The sequence below is a fragment of the Triticum dicoccoides genome, chromosome 5B (assembly GCF_002162155.2).
Source record: "Triticum dicoccoides isolate Atlit2015 ecotype Zavitan chromosome 5B, WEW_v2.0, whole genome shotgun sequence".
Taxonomy (NCBI): domain Eukaryota; kingdom Viridiplantae; phylum Streptophyta; class Magnoliopsida; order Poales; family Poaceae; genus Triticum; species Triticum dicoccoides.
The window spans coordinates 133446176-133459622 of record NC_041389.1 but is presented as its reverse complement, the minus strand read 5'-3'; the positions used below and the strand labels follow the sequence as shown (position 1 = coordinate 133459622).

Below are 13447 nucleotides of genomic sequence, written 5' to 3'. Positions count from 1 at the left end.
ATCCATCATCCTGAGCAATTGGGGCGGCGATGCGGGCGAGCTTCACGATAGTGGGGAGGACCAGGCCGCGGTGAAGGCAGGTCATGCGCTCCTCACGCTCCACGAACGGAACCTGCGCACGGAGGCGGTAGCGCGGGGTGGCAGCCGGCAATGAGGCGGCCGCGCTACGTGACGAGCTACGGGTCCCCCTTTGTGATGTTTTGGCATCGCTCCTTCATCGCACATCCTCAGGTTCCTCTTGCCCTTCCCTTCCTCTGTCCTCCTCTCCCATCTCTATGCTTTCACGTGCATCCAGTTTTGATTCCTCGTGTGATATATACCAAACATAGGTACGTCAATTCACTTCCTTCCCTTCCCTTCGTCCCTCGGTCCCACGCTCGTGGCGCTGAAGTGGTGGCAACAGGCGATGGCGGTGGTGTCGCTGATGGCGGCGAGGACAGCATGTGGCAGCTCCCGAAGCATGAACACGACCGCACCTCGGGCCTGCCGTCTGCCAAGATATGGGTGAGTTCTCGTGCTGCCAACCATAAACCCTCATGTCCTACAAATTCCTCAAACCCTACCGTCTTGATCCCGTCCACGCTCTGATCCAAAGGACGATGCAGCTCTGGCCGATTGACAATGGAGGTTTGGGATCCTTCCTCTCAGCACCCACTCCTGAAAGAATCAGCGGTGCGCCACGCCGATTGAACCCCGTCGAGATCACTCGCCAAGATTGATATTCTGAAGTTTATTGTAAAGAAAGTGAAGAGTGAGACATGATCCGTTTATTTTCAACCGGTTTATTTTCATCAAATTACCCCCACCCCCACGCCCACCCACCGAAACGCGCCCAGCGAACCGGGAAGAGATCCATTGATTTGGCTAAGGTAGGAAAGAATCTATTATTTGTTTGCTAAAGCAAATTGCATTAATGGGAGAGATCCGTTGATTTGGCTAAGGTAGGAAAGAATCTATTATTTGTTTGCTAAAGCAAATTGCATTAATAAAAGAGATCCGTTGATTTGGCTAAGATAGGCAAGAATCTATTATTTGTTTTCTAAAGAAAATTGCATTAATGAGAGAGATTTGTTGATTTGGCTAAGATAGGCGGTTTTGAGTAAAGTTATCTTTACTGTAGACATATAATGACAATTAATCAAGTATCAACATCATTGCATGCTTATTGTGTGGAATGTGTGTCCCAATGTTGACAGAAGGTATAAAAAGATTGTCTTGGAATTATTATTGTCTTGGGAAGATATTGCCCTGAATTCTCATTTCTCATTAGAAATTTAGTATCCATTTTCGTTGATCTTATTTGCAACATGTACAAGTCAGTAATAATCTAAGGGGGTGCCCTACTGGAGAAGATTATGATAGTTGGACAAGAAACTTGATACTGTCATGTAAGGTAAAGGTAGGAGAAATAGGAGATAAAAGCATGCATGGTGGGAGAAGGAAGTCGAATGTCGCGTGGTAGCTCAGACATGGAGTGTGGAAGAAAGACAATGACGAGATGTATGTATCTACTAGATCATGACCATGAGATATCATCCCATAGAAATGACCTTTGACTCTCATGTCACATGAATTTTCTCTTTGTATATATATATTTGTTAATCCGTGGCAACGCACGGACACTTAGCTAGTCATGTATAAAAAACGACCCTGATGTGTACAAAAAATGTAGAAGGTGTACAAAAGATGTAGTTGGATATATGACTGCAGCGTCTCCCCGATGTTTCTGGGCGCGACTATGCAAATGGTCCGGCCCAGTGCACCGGGCCTTAAGCGCTGATTTTTCGACATTTTGTTTTGGATTTTTGCTTTTTTCACATTTATATATTTGAAAATATTCAAACTATATATATTAGAAAATCACTTGACGTAAAAACATGAAAATTAATCATGCACTTAAAAATATTAAAGGTGTATAGAACAAAAATCGAAGAAAAAGTATATATCAAAACATAAATATGAAAAAATGTTAATCAGGTATTTTAAAATGTTAAATATGTATTAAAAAACCTGATGTGTAAAAAAATGTAGAAGATGTGTATATAAGATATTATACATCAATAGAATACTTAAGTAAAATATTAATCATATATTTAAAATGTTAATTGTGTTTATAAAAAATGTTCTTGATGCATAGGAAAATATATAATATGCATGAAAGAAAATAAGCAACAAAAAAAATTTGGAAAATGTTAATCCTGTATATAAACGAGATTTTCACCTCATACAGAGCTTCGGTCAATTCTTTTGAAGGGATCCTTTTCCTAGCTCAAGAGTCTCCGCCCTTTTTTCCACTCCGTCCCAAAGACTAATTCAGACTATTAATGTGTATTAAAAAATATACCTGATATATACAAAAAAAATGTAAATTTGCGTTGAAAAAGGCCTGAAGAAAATGGAGAAAGAAACAAAAGAAAAAATGGAAAAATAAAACTTAAGGAAAAAACCAATGCGCGAAGCAACGTAAACAAAAAGATAGGGCAAACCATTTAAGAAACAAAAAACGAAGTATAACAAAGGAAAAAATAAAACTAGAGAAAACAGGTACAGAAATTAAAACAGATGGAAAAATAAAACAAAAGAAAAACCGAAACAAGCACAGCGACCAGAATCAGTGAACTTTTTGCAGAATCAGTGATTTTTTTTCAAATCCGTGAACTACCCAGTGAACTACTTTTGAATTCGTGATTTATTTCATTCAAATTGGATGAACTTTTTTCATAACCTCGTGAACTACTTTCAAATTCGAGATTTTTTTAATTCAGAATCGATGAAAGTTTTTTCAAGTCAATTAACTTGTCCTGAAGAAAGGGTTAAGTAGAGTTGTTTCCTCACTATATGCAAGAAAGTCAAGCGTGGTCTAGTGGCTAGCACTTCGTGCTGTTGACATTGGCGTAGGAGTTCGATTCCCACTTCACCTGATTTATTCTGTAATTTTTTCATCGCGTTGGATTTTTCAGCAGATTTCTGGCCGGCCCGCTACGCCTCGCAGGCAGCTCGCTAGGCCGCGCCTGCGAGCGCCAGCAGCGCTAACGGGCGCTTAAAGCGCTGAGTAGGAGCTCCCCTTTGCGTCAAACTTTCGAGGAAACGCACAGCGATAACAGTAATGAGCGAGGCAACTGGGTCGGCCCATTTGTAAGTAGCAAGTGTACAACCCAGGATCCAGTTTTGGGAACCTTCTAGAATCTTGTTTGCTATCTTCTATATTTAAATAGCTAGTCCCCACTAACATATTTTTTTCAACATGCAAGCATGCCACCTCATCATTAACATGCATAGAAAAGGCTCGCCTCAACATGCAACTATGCATATTAAAAATCCACTTCAACATGCAAACATGCATGCATGTAAAATTTCATTCTATTTTGGTATTAAATTTATTCATTATATAATTTTAAAAACTATTATTTCAAATATTCATGTTCCATATAACCAAAATCTCACTAAAATACTGCAAAGTATTCCCGCAACAACATGCGGGGCATCATCTAGTTTTACATGTGTTAGTAGACTATAGGTTCCGGCCTGGTTTAGCCTTTTTCTGTTTGTTGTTTTCCGGTTTTTCTCTTCTTTTTTCTCAAAATTTTGAATAATAATTGGCAATTTAAAATTTTGACATGTTTTTTTAAATCAAGCAAATTTTTGAAATTTCAAAGAAACACCTTCTAAAAAATTATAATTTCAAAACTTGTAAGAATTTGCCAGAAAAATGCTCTGATTTAAAAACAGAATTTAAATCTTTTATCATGTATTCAAAATGTTCTCAAATGATGTTAGTACTTTTTAATATAATTTTCCATACTTTGTCAAAAAAACTGAATGAAGATAAAGAAACCGGTGCAGTACGAAAACTGCTAACCCAGAAACCAGAAATTGTATATGCTGGGTACGTGACCGTCCCAGTCGGGGCCGCCATGTGTGTCTGGCCACCTATTTGACGAATAGGGGCTCCCCGCCTCCCCGGCGCTTAAGGCGCCTCAAAGCGTCCCTAGCGCTCGCGCACGATAGGTTGGTCACGTTCAATTTGATTGCTCGCCTTCACTTTTTTCGGTCGGCTTTTAATATCACAGTTCTAATGTCTCACAAAAAAGACCGGCTCCGTTTTTTGTGTTAAATAGAAAAAGGTCTGCGGAGTTGTAAAAAGTTCACGAGTTAAAAATGTGTGTGAGTTTGAAAATATGTTCCTAAATTTTGGAACAAAAATGTTCACGGGTTTGGAAAGCATTCATAAATTCAACCAATGTCATGAAATGTTCATGAACTCAAAATGTATTCACGAAATTCAAACATACTCACAAATTCAATCAATGTCATGGATTAAAAAAGGATGTGAGTTTTAGAAGTTCAAGAATTTTGAAATTTTAGGAAATTTGAAAATGCTAATTTCATAAAAAATAAAAATAAACAAAGCCGAGTGAAAAGAATGAAAAACTAAAAAGAAAAATGAATAAATGAATAAAAAGGTAGAAAAAGAAGAGACCCTACGGTCATCCCATGAATACTACACCAAAACCACAAGCGCCAAATTGGACCAATGTCTACAACTATTGAAACCGAGTTTATCTCTCTCCTCTTTGAGCAACCTATGTATCCGAATGAGATATGACTACCACCTCAAGCGAAAAATCCTTTGCATACTTATATACCAAGGAGACACCCATGGATAAGTAATGGAGCATGGCCAAGCTAGGACGGGAGCGAAGCAAGAAGCGGAGGAGAAAAAGGCAGCTCCTTCACTTGGTCGGGCATCCGGACACCAACCCGTATGATTCAGGCAACGACCGGACCCCAGTGCGGATGTCCGGGAAGGCAACAAAAGGTTGATAGCAAACCTGGGCCATCCGGATTCCAATCCGGATAATCCAGCCATTGCCCGGACGTCCGGATAACAACGCTGACGATCATGCCCTTCCCGCGTGCAGTTCGGCCCGAGCGGCCATGTATCCCTCTCTCTCGCCCCTAAGCCGACTCAGACTATAAATAGACACCCCCTCCTCACTCCTAAGGTAAGCAAATCATTTTAGACTAAACTCAGAGAGCTTTGCTCATCTACCCATCTACATTAGAGATCAAGGCCTCCTTTCCAGAAGAATCCCTAGGGATATCCAAGACCTTCCTTCCTCTTGTGGATTGGAGAAGACTGTCTACCCTAAGACCTCATATCCAGCGGGCACATGCCTTGTTGCATTAATGTCAACGCTCATCGCTTCTTTTCTCCGAGTCCAAATTGCCGCAACGCATTCGGTCGCGAACGCAGGGCGTGGAACAGATTCATGCCCGCTCTCTGTTCATCCGTATGTCTCGGTGGGGCGAGCCTGTGTACGAAAATGTAGACATAGAGATGATGGAGATTGTCGGTGTCAAAACCGGCGGATCTCGGGTAGGGGGTCCGGATCTGTGCGTCTTAGGCTGATGGTAACAGGAAGCAAGGGACACAATGTTTACCCAGGTTCGGGCCCTCTCGATGGAGGTAAAACCCTACTTCCTGCTTGATTAATATTGAAGATATGAGTAGTACAAGAGTAGATCTACCACGAGATCGTAGAGGCTAAACCCTAAGAGCTAGCCTATGATGGTATGATTGTAATTGTGATCGGCCTTCTAAGGACCATTCTCTCCGGTTTATATAGACACCGGAGAGGGCTAGGGTTTACATGGAGTCGGTTACAAGGAAGGAAATATGATATCCGGATCGCCAAGCTTGTCCTGCACGCAAAGGAGAGTCCCATCCAGACACGGGCCGAAGTCTTGAGTCTTGTATCTTCACGCTTCAATAGTCCGGACGATGTATATAGTCCGGATGTCCGGATACCCCTAATCCAGGACTCCCTCGGTAGCCCCTGAACCAGGCTTCAATGACGATGAGTCCGGCGTGCAGTCTTGTCTTCGGCATTGCAAGGCGGGTTCCTTCGCCAAATACTCCAAGGTTATTTATCGAACACGTAGATCGTGTCCGGATCTGTAAGATGGTAAATTCGTTCTGCTGGCAAACTTTGTACGTCGTGCTCCTGCATCGTGGCCTGGTTCAACACGAACCGGCATTTCCTGCTCCACCTCGACTCGCGTCGCGAGGCGGTTTTATTGGCACGTCCTACCAAAGCAGAGATCGTGTTCCTCTTATTGCGGGATCTCTCATCAATATGGGCGTGTGTGACCCCACGACGACCGTCGCTATGACTCTGTGTATTTTAGATAAGTCTCAAGCGGCCATGCTGAGGACTCTTGATATTCATCCTCTTTATAAGGGGGCCGAGGCCTACACCTCTTTTCCACCTCTCCTGCTCCTTCTCGCGCCTCAAGCTCCAACATTCAAAACCTAAGCCTCAACACCCCAGATCCTCCAGTATGTCCGGATCCGACGCAAAAGGCCGGTGGGTGGCCTCCTCGATCCAGGAGGAGGATATTACTAAGCTTAGGGAGGTCAGGTACCTGACCGCCGATATCCAGCACAGGCTTCCTACCCCAGGGCAAGTTATCCCCACGCCGGAGCCCAATGAGAGCGTCGTGTTTGTTCCTCACTCCCTCCGAGGCCTAGGCCTCACCCTCGACCCCTTTGTGAGGGGGCTCATGTTCTACTACGGCTTGGATTTCCATGATCTGGCTCCAGATGCCATCCTCCACATCTCGTCGTTTATTATCGTGTGCGAGGCTTTTCTCCACGTTAACCCACACTTCGGCTTATGGCTCAAGACCTTCACTGTGAAGCCGAAGATGACCGAGGGGCGACATGCGGAGTGCGGAGGCGCCGTAATAAGCAAGAACGTCGATGCCCCATGGCCAGAGGGCTCTTTTCCGGAAGTATCCGATGTGTGGCAACGGAGGTGGTTTTATGTCACAGCTCCCAGAGGCACAAAGTGGGTAGCCGCCCCCGAGTTCCGCTCGGGCCCTCCATCACAGTTAGCATCTTGGACTGACGTAGGATGGAATTATGGGCCCGCTGGCGACGTACCAGAACTGCAGAATCGTATCCGGGGGCTCATAGAGAGAGACATAAATCTCGTCAGCATAATGCAAGTGATGCTAATCCGGCGGACGCTGCCGTGCGAGCGTCGGCCTCTCCGGATGTGGGAGTTTAATCTGGAGGGTCCGCGGACTATTAAGCACTTCTTCGGTCTGAAGCTCGAAGGAATGTGCAAATTATTCTTCGGACCACAAGTAAAGTGTCCGGACACCACCGAGGATGCGGGCCTAAGCTGCAATCGCCTAGATACCCAAGTAAGTAACCTTAAAGCCGGACACTTCATTCATATTTATCATAATTGTAATTCTAAAAATCCCTCCGTGGCCAGGAATGGCTCAACAAGGCGGAGTGAATCAGGTGTCCGGCGCCACTTCCTGAAGGCTCGCCTGGTCCAACCATTGCAAAGATGCTTGGTCGGGCACTCAACAAAATCCCCTCAAGGAAAGGCGAAGGAGAGGGCAGCGAAACCGCACTACACATCCAGATCGGAGGAATCGCTACCTCTACTATGGAGGATAGCCGGGAAGGGGAGGCTAAAGCTTCCTCCCCACGCGGGAAGAAGAGGGCGGCCCCCGAAGACTTGGAGGCGGAGACGCCCAAGCAAGGGAAGAAGGTATCACCAGGGGGCTCTGCCGCGACGGGCACCCTTACCGCATCGTGCCCACCAACGTGCCAGCCCTCCACCAAGCCGTAAGTTATTCATTAATTCGAAGGTATGGCGTTACTCCGAGATCCGTAACCGGGACTTCATCTTTTGTAGTCTGGCGAGCAGCTCTTCTCAACAGAGTTTGTCTTCGGGGGACCTTCGTCCAGAGATGATGGAGAGTGAGACTCCACCCACCTCTCCGCCTCATGAAGCGGGCGACACGGAGGTGTCATCACGGAGGAGTCCGGATCTACCGAAGCCGGAAGCGAACACGTCAGTCACCTTGAGCCCGGGGCATTTGGCTCTCACGAGGGGCGATGAGAAGGGTCCGGCACAGTTTGATGTCCGGCCGGACATACTGACAGGCCTTCTGGAGCGAGCCGCGCTCTCGGAGGGGCACCGCTCTTTAATAAGCACGGTGCTCACGAAGATTTCATCCGCTACCAGCAGCTTGAATGAGGCATTTACAAGCTTGCTCAAAGGCTTTGAGGTATGCAGTGAAAAATGCACCCCCTTTTTTTGTTTGTTATGAAGCACGCGCTAGGTGTGCTCCCTATGGATAGTAGCCCCTGAGACTCTGGTTGCCCACCATAGGCGGCAAACGGGGGATCATATATTAATGGCTGCGATGTATATATGTGCAGGTATACAAGGATCCAGCAGCCGACCAGTCTGTTGTAGTCGCCGAACTAAGAAGGCAGATCGGATCTATTGATGCTGATATCACGCTGGTGAACAAACGGCTTGAAGAATCCCAGGGTATGTACTCTGCTTCCCTTATTATATTGTATAGGAAAGTGCAAGAATGGCATAATGTTAATGTCATGTGTATGCACTGCAGATGGTGCTGCTGCCGTGGAGGCCCTAAGGGTCGAGCTTGCTCAAGCCAAGGAACAAGCTCGGGCTAGCAATGCGGCTGACCTAAAGGCGGCCGAAGAGTTGAGAGCCGAATAGGCTGCTCATCGCCGAAGCAAGGAAAAGATAGCCGAAATGGCTGAAGAGTTGAAAAATGCCACTGACCGGTATGTGCTCCTTGAAAAGGAGAATAAGGCTAGTTCAGCCGAGCTGGACAAGGCACTTAATGCCGCCAAGGAGATGCGGACCAAGATCCGGGGCATGCGGGAGGAGCTCCAACAGTCCGACAAAATCGTGGTTGGGGGCTCCTACCTACTGCGGACGAAGTTTTTGGATCCAAAGTATGCTCCCCTAGCTGGGCGTTGGAGTCCTGCAGACGCATATGCGAACTTGACGAATAGTACAGCTGACGCTGCCAAGTTCTTCGAGGATCAAGGTGATAAGGAAGTGGAGAAGCTTTTCTGGTCACAGTTCAATGCTCCCAACCGCTCGCTGCCGTTGAATGAGAAGGTGGCTGCTGTGGCGGAGCTTCATAGGCTGTCCGGGCTTGCAATGCAGTCTGTAACAGACCATCTTTGGCCGAAGGGGCCCAAGCCGGACAGTTATTTTAGTTTGGTGCAACAATTCCTTGGGGCCGTGACTCGGATCGACGCCATAAGGAGGTCGGCGTGCATAGAGGGTGTGCGGATGGCTCTTGCCCGCGTAAAATCCTATTGGACGGATATGGAGGCCACCATTATAGCGACCCAGGATCTGGTGGGAGGCCAATATCCGGCCAAGCACTACTTGGCGCAGGTCACAGAGGGTGCTCGCCTAATAGAAGTGCAGTGCTCGAAGAATTTTTTGTTTGAGTGATAAGTCGAATTGTTGTAAAAACAATGTTTATTTTGATTATGAGGCTATATTTATATTTTTTGCCTAAAAATATGATTGTGTCCCCTGTACGGCCATTCTTATATGTATAAGTAGTCTGAAAGATAGTAGTCGTTGGCTTCAGCCCCCACGCATACAATGCGGGGGTGTTCGGGAAGAATATGCTTAATCACACTTGATCCAACGTCTTGGTCCATTAAGGAGGTGAACGCACATCGAACTAGGCAACCGGACTATATAGCTGTAACACTTTCGCTTAGCCGTGGGAGTATAATGGTGGGACTACTATGTAGCCCTTGGTACCTTCGCGGGCATCCGAATACGGGTGCGTGTGTACATGGCCGGAAAACAGCCCTTCGTTAATGCGAAGGAATCCTAGAGATTCCGGTGAGTCTTCGAGTGGTTGAACAGTCTCTCGCTGTATCATGACGGTCAGTTTTCGGCTTTCTCTACTAAGGCGCTCATCCGGAATAACCAGGGCACAATCGCAGTAGTTCTCCTTTGGCCTGCCTTAGTTGATAATAATGGAATGTAAGGCGGCAAACCCAGGAGCCGGGCAAACCCAACATTTAACCCAAGACATGATTCGGAGCTGATGCATATAAGGCCAAACTCGTGACGTCGAACACTCCCGAAGGTGTTCGGACTTTATAACAGAAGATGGGCTCAAGAATGCCCATTCAATATGAACCCTGTGTTTCCAGGTACGTGCGGTAATATGTCGTGGTGAAATGCCAATAACGACAGTATCCTCTGTGGGTATGGAACCCATGGGATGGTTTAAACAACAAGAGGCAATAGAAAAGGTTTACACAGGGGCTTAATCTAAAAAGAAACCTGTTGAACGGGGCCCTGCTGCACGTCTGCGCCTTTGTCTCTGTTGTGCTGTATCCAGGAAGGGTATCGCGCGAACGTTGTCTATGAAAAAAAAGGAAAACTCATAGGATAGTACAATGTAAGTATGCGATAGATAGTAAAGCTGTAAGATGATGGCCTGCCCATAAGGTTGAGCCAAGATTTGGGGCTACATTAAATATTTATAGCCCCTGGTTTCCGCTATGGGATTGCATATACGGTGTCCAAATGAATTTTATCCGGGCTGCCGGACTCGTCTAACCGTGTGTGTGGTCTTAATGACCAGTCATGCTTTATGGTATTAGAGGCCGCTTATAGTCCGGCCGTCAGGGTCGTCGCATGTTCCTTTGCGCATGAAGAGTGCTCTGTAATTCCGCTAACGGTGATGATGCCTCATGGACTGGGCATCTTGAGTGTAAGGTAGCCATAATGCGGCAATGCATTGAAGCGGGCGAAGGCCGGTCTTCCAAGCAGTGCATGCTAGCCGCTTTCGAAGGGTGCAACGATGAAGAGTAGTTCTTCACTTCTGGAGTTGCGTGGGGGGGCAAATGTTACCCTTAGTACGACAGAGCCCCTGTCGTAGGCTTCAATGTCTGGTATCACCCCTTCAAAGGTGGTGTTTCTTTGGCTAATTCTGGATAGGTTTATCCCCATCCTGCGGACAGTGTCCTCGTATATTAAATTCAGACTACTGCCACCGTCCATGAGGACACGGGTGAGACGATATCCATCGATTATTGGGTCAAGCACCAAGGCCTGTGATCCTTCGCGCCGAATACTAGTTCGGCCGTCCGTGTGATCAAAAGTGATCGGACGAGACATCCAGTAGTCAGATGTGGGTACGATAGGTTTCACATCATGCGCGTCTTCGAGCACGCATTCTTGCCTTCTCATGAATGTGTGAGTTGCGTGAATCATGTTTACTGTTTTAACCTCTGGTGGGAATTTTTTTGTCCCTCAGTGCTCGGCTGACGAGGTCCGTCCTCGTCTTCACTTGGTGTTTCCCTCCCTTTGTGTTCGGCATTTAGTTTGCCGGCCTGCTTGAATACCCAACACTCTCTATGGGTGTGGTTCGCAGGTTTTTCCGGGGTGCCATGAATTTGGCATAGTCTGTCCAGGACTCTGTTCAGACCGGACGGTCCCTCTTTACTGCCTTTAAATGGCTTCTTTTGCTGAGGGCCCCTGAATCCGGCATTGACCGTTGTGTTGTCCGGGCTCCCTTCCTTGCTTTTGGCGTTTGTGTTTATTACGCCGAGGCTTCCCGTTGCCGTCCCTTATTTCGGATGTGCTGGGGTCGTTGGTGCCTTTACGGGCTAGCCACCTATCTTCACCCGCGCAAAAGCGGGTCATAAGGCTTGTTAAGGCTGCCATTGTCCTTGGCTTTTCTTGGCCGAGGTGTCTGGCGAGCCATTCGTCGTGGATGCTGTGTTTGAATGCCGCCAAGGCTTCGGCGTCTGGACAATCAACAATTTGATTCTTCTTAGTGAGGAATCTGTTCCAAAGCTTGCGGGCGGACTCTCCGGGCTGTTGGATTATGTGACTTAGATCGTCTGCATCCGGAGGCCGGACATAAGTCCCTTGAAAATTGGCCCTAAAAGTGTCTTCTAGTTCCTCCCAACTCCCAATTGAGTTTTCGGGGAGGCTTTTGGACCAGTGTCTAGCTGGTCCCTTCAGCTTGAGGGGAAGGTATTTGATGGCATGGAGATCATCTCCACGAGCCATGTGAATATGCAGGATAAAATCCTTGATCCGGACCCCTGGGTCTGTCGTTCCGTCATATGCCTCTATGTTCACAGGTTTGAAACCTTGTGAGAATTCATGGTCCAGTACTTCTTCGGTGAAGCACGGGGGTGTGCAGCTCCTCTGTATCTGGGCGCGCCGTGGCATGTAGTCGGCTGTTGTTGTGTTCGGAGTTTATTCTGAACTGGTATTTGGCTTGTATTAGCGTTTGGGTGACCATAGTCCCTCGCCGGGGTGTGTCCTTTAGATCCATAGATGGACCTGGATGCACCGATCTTCTTATCCAGCTTCTCACGTAGATCTTGCGCGGTGTCAGTAGCCGCTCTGCTGTGGTTGTGACGCGGTACGTCTGGTCTCCTGGTTGTATTATTCTTTGGTGGAACGGCCTCGTCGTCGAATTCTGGCAGTAGCTTGCACTTTGGGTAGCTTTTGGTATGGCGATCGTCACCATATCTTTCTTCAGTGTCTAGCACTTTATTCCATCTGCGACTGAGCTTTTCCTGTGCGGCCTTAAGCCATTGTTTCTGCTTCTTTAGACTTCTTGTTGTGTCCAAAAGCTTTCGGTGGAGGTTATCTCGTTCCACTCGTTCGTCCGGGATGATGAATGCATCATCGTCCGGACTCTGTTCCTGTTCTGGGCGGTTTCATTAGCTCATCCCTCTGGATCATTGTGATCAGATATTTGCTCTGAACTTGGTTTGGCGTGACCCGGCTCGTCCTGCTCCATCGCTGGGTCCGTGTGGTCATTACTGCCTTCTGGTATGTCAGCCCTTTTTGCGCTCTTGTCGCAGTCTTTACTATTGCTGGACTTTGAGCGGCGTCCACGCCACCGTTTTGGCTTTTGTCCGGGTGTTTTATCAGCTGGATTATCGTTGTCGTCCTTCTTGGGTGTATCCACCATGTATATATCGTGTGACGAGGTAGTAATCCCGCTCCCCAGAGATTCTGGAGCTTCTCCTGCATCCTCGTCCATACCGTCGATGTCTTCGGAGTCGAAGTCAAGGATGTCTGTTAAGTCATCGATCATGGCAATCAAGTGGGTGGTGGGTGGGCAGCGAATTCCTTTGTCGCCTGCTTCCCACTCAAGCCGGACATAGTTCGGCCCAGAGTCTTCTAACGGAGAGAGAGACTTTAATGAATTCAGCATGTCGCCAAAGGGCGAGTGTTAAAAGATGTCTGCAGCGGTAAACTCCATCACCGGAGCCCGACCTGGCTCGGCTAGCTCGAGGGTGTGCGGACCGGAACCAACGGCCGGATACGAGTCCGGGGGTCCGGGGTTACAGGTCTCCACAGAGGTGAGACCTGTGTTCGGCTCCAACATCGATGAGTATGCGGCCTGCGGGGTGGGGTCTACCCCTCCGTCCTTGGGTAATGCAACTTGTTCCGGATTTAGATCCGGGGCTATTGCAGGGATGACATTCCGAGCATCGTCCGACAGCAGGTCTAGGCCGTGTCCGTCATGACTGTCAGGCGCTCCCGACGCAGGGCCAAATCCGTCGAAGATCAAGTCTCCGCGA

General features: G+C 47.3%; 1 long non-coding RNA gene across 1 annotated transcript; it reads left to right on the top strand.

Moving 5' to 3' along the window:
• LOC119307816 lies at positions 1-667 on the top strand. Its single transcript, XR_005149576.1, has 3 exons — positions 1-231; positions 330-504; positions 606-667. It is a non-coding gene; the product is annotated as an uncharacterized LOC119307816 (long non-coding RNA).
• Positions 668-13447: the final 12780 nt, after the last annotated feature.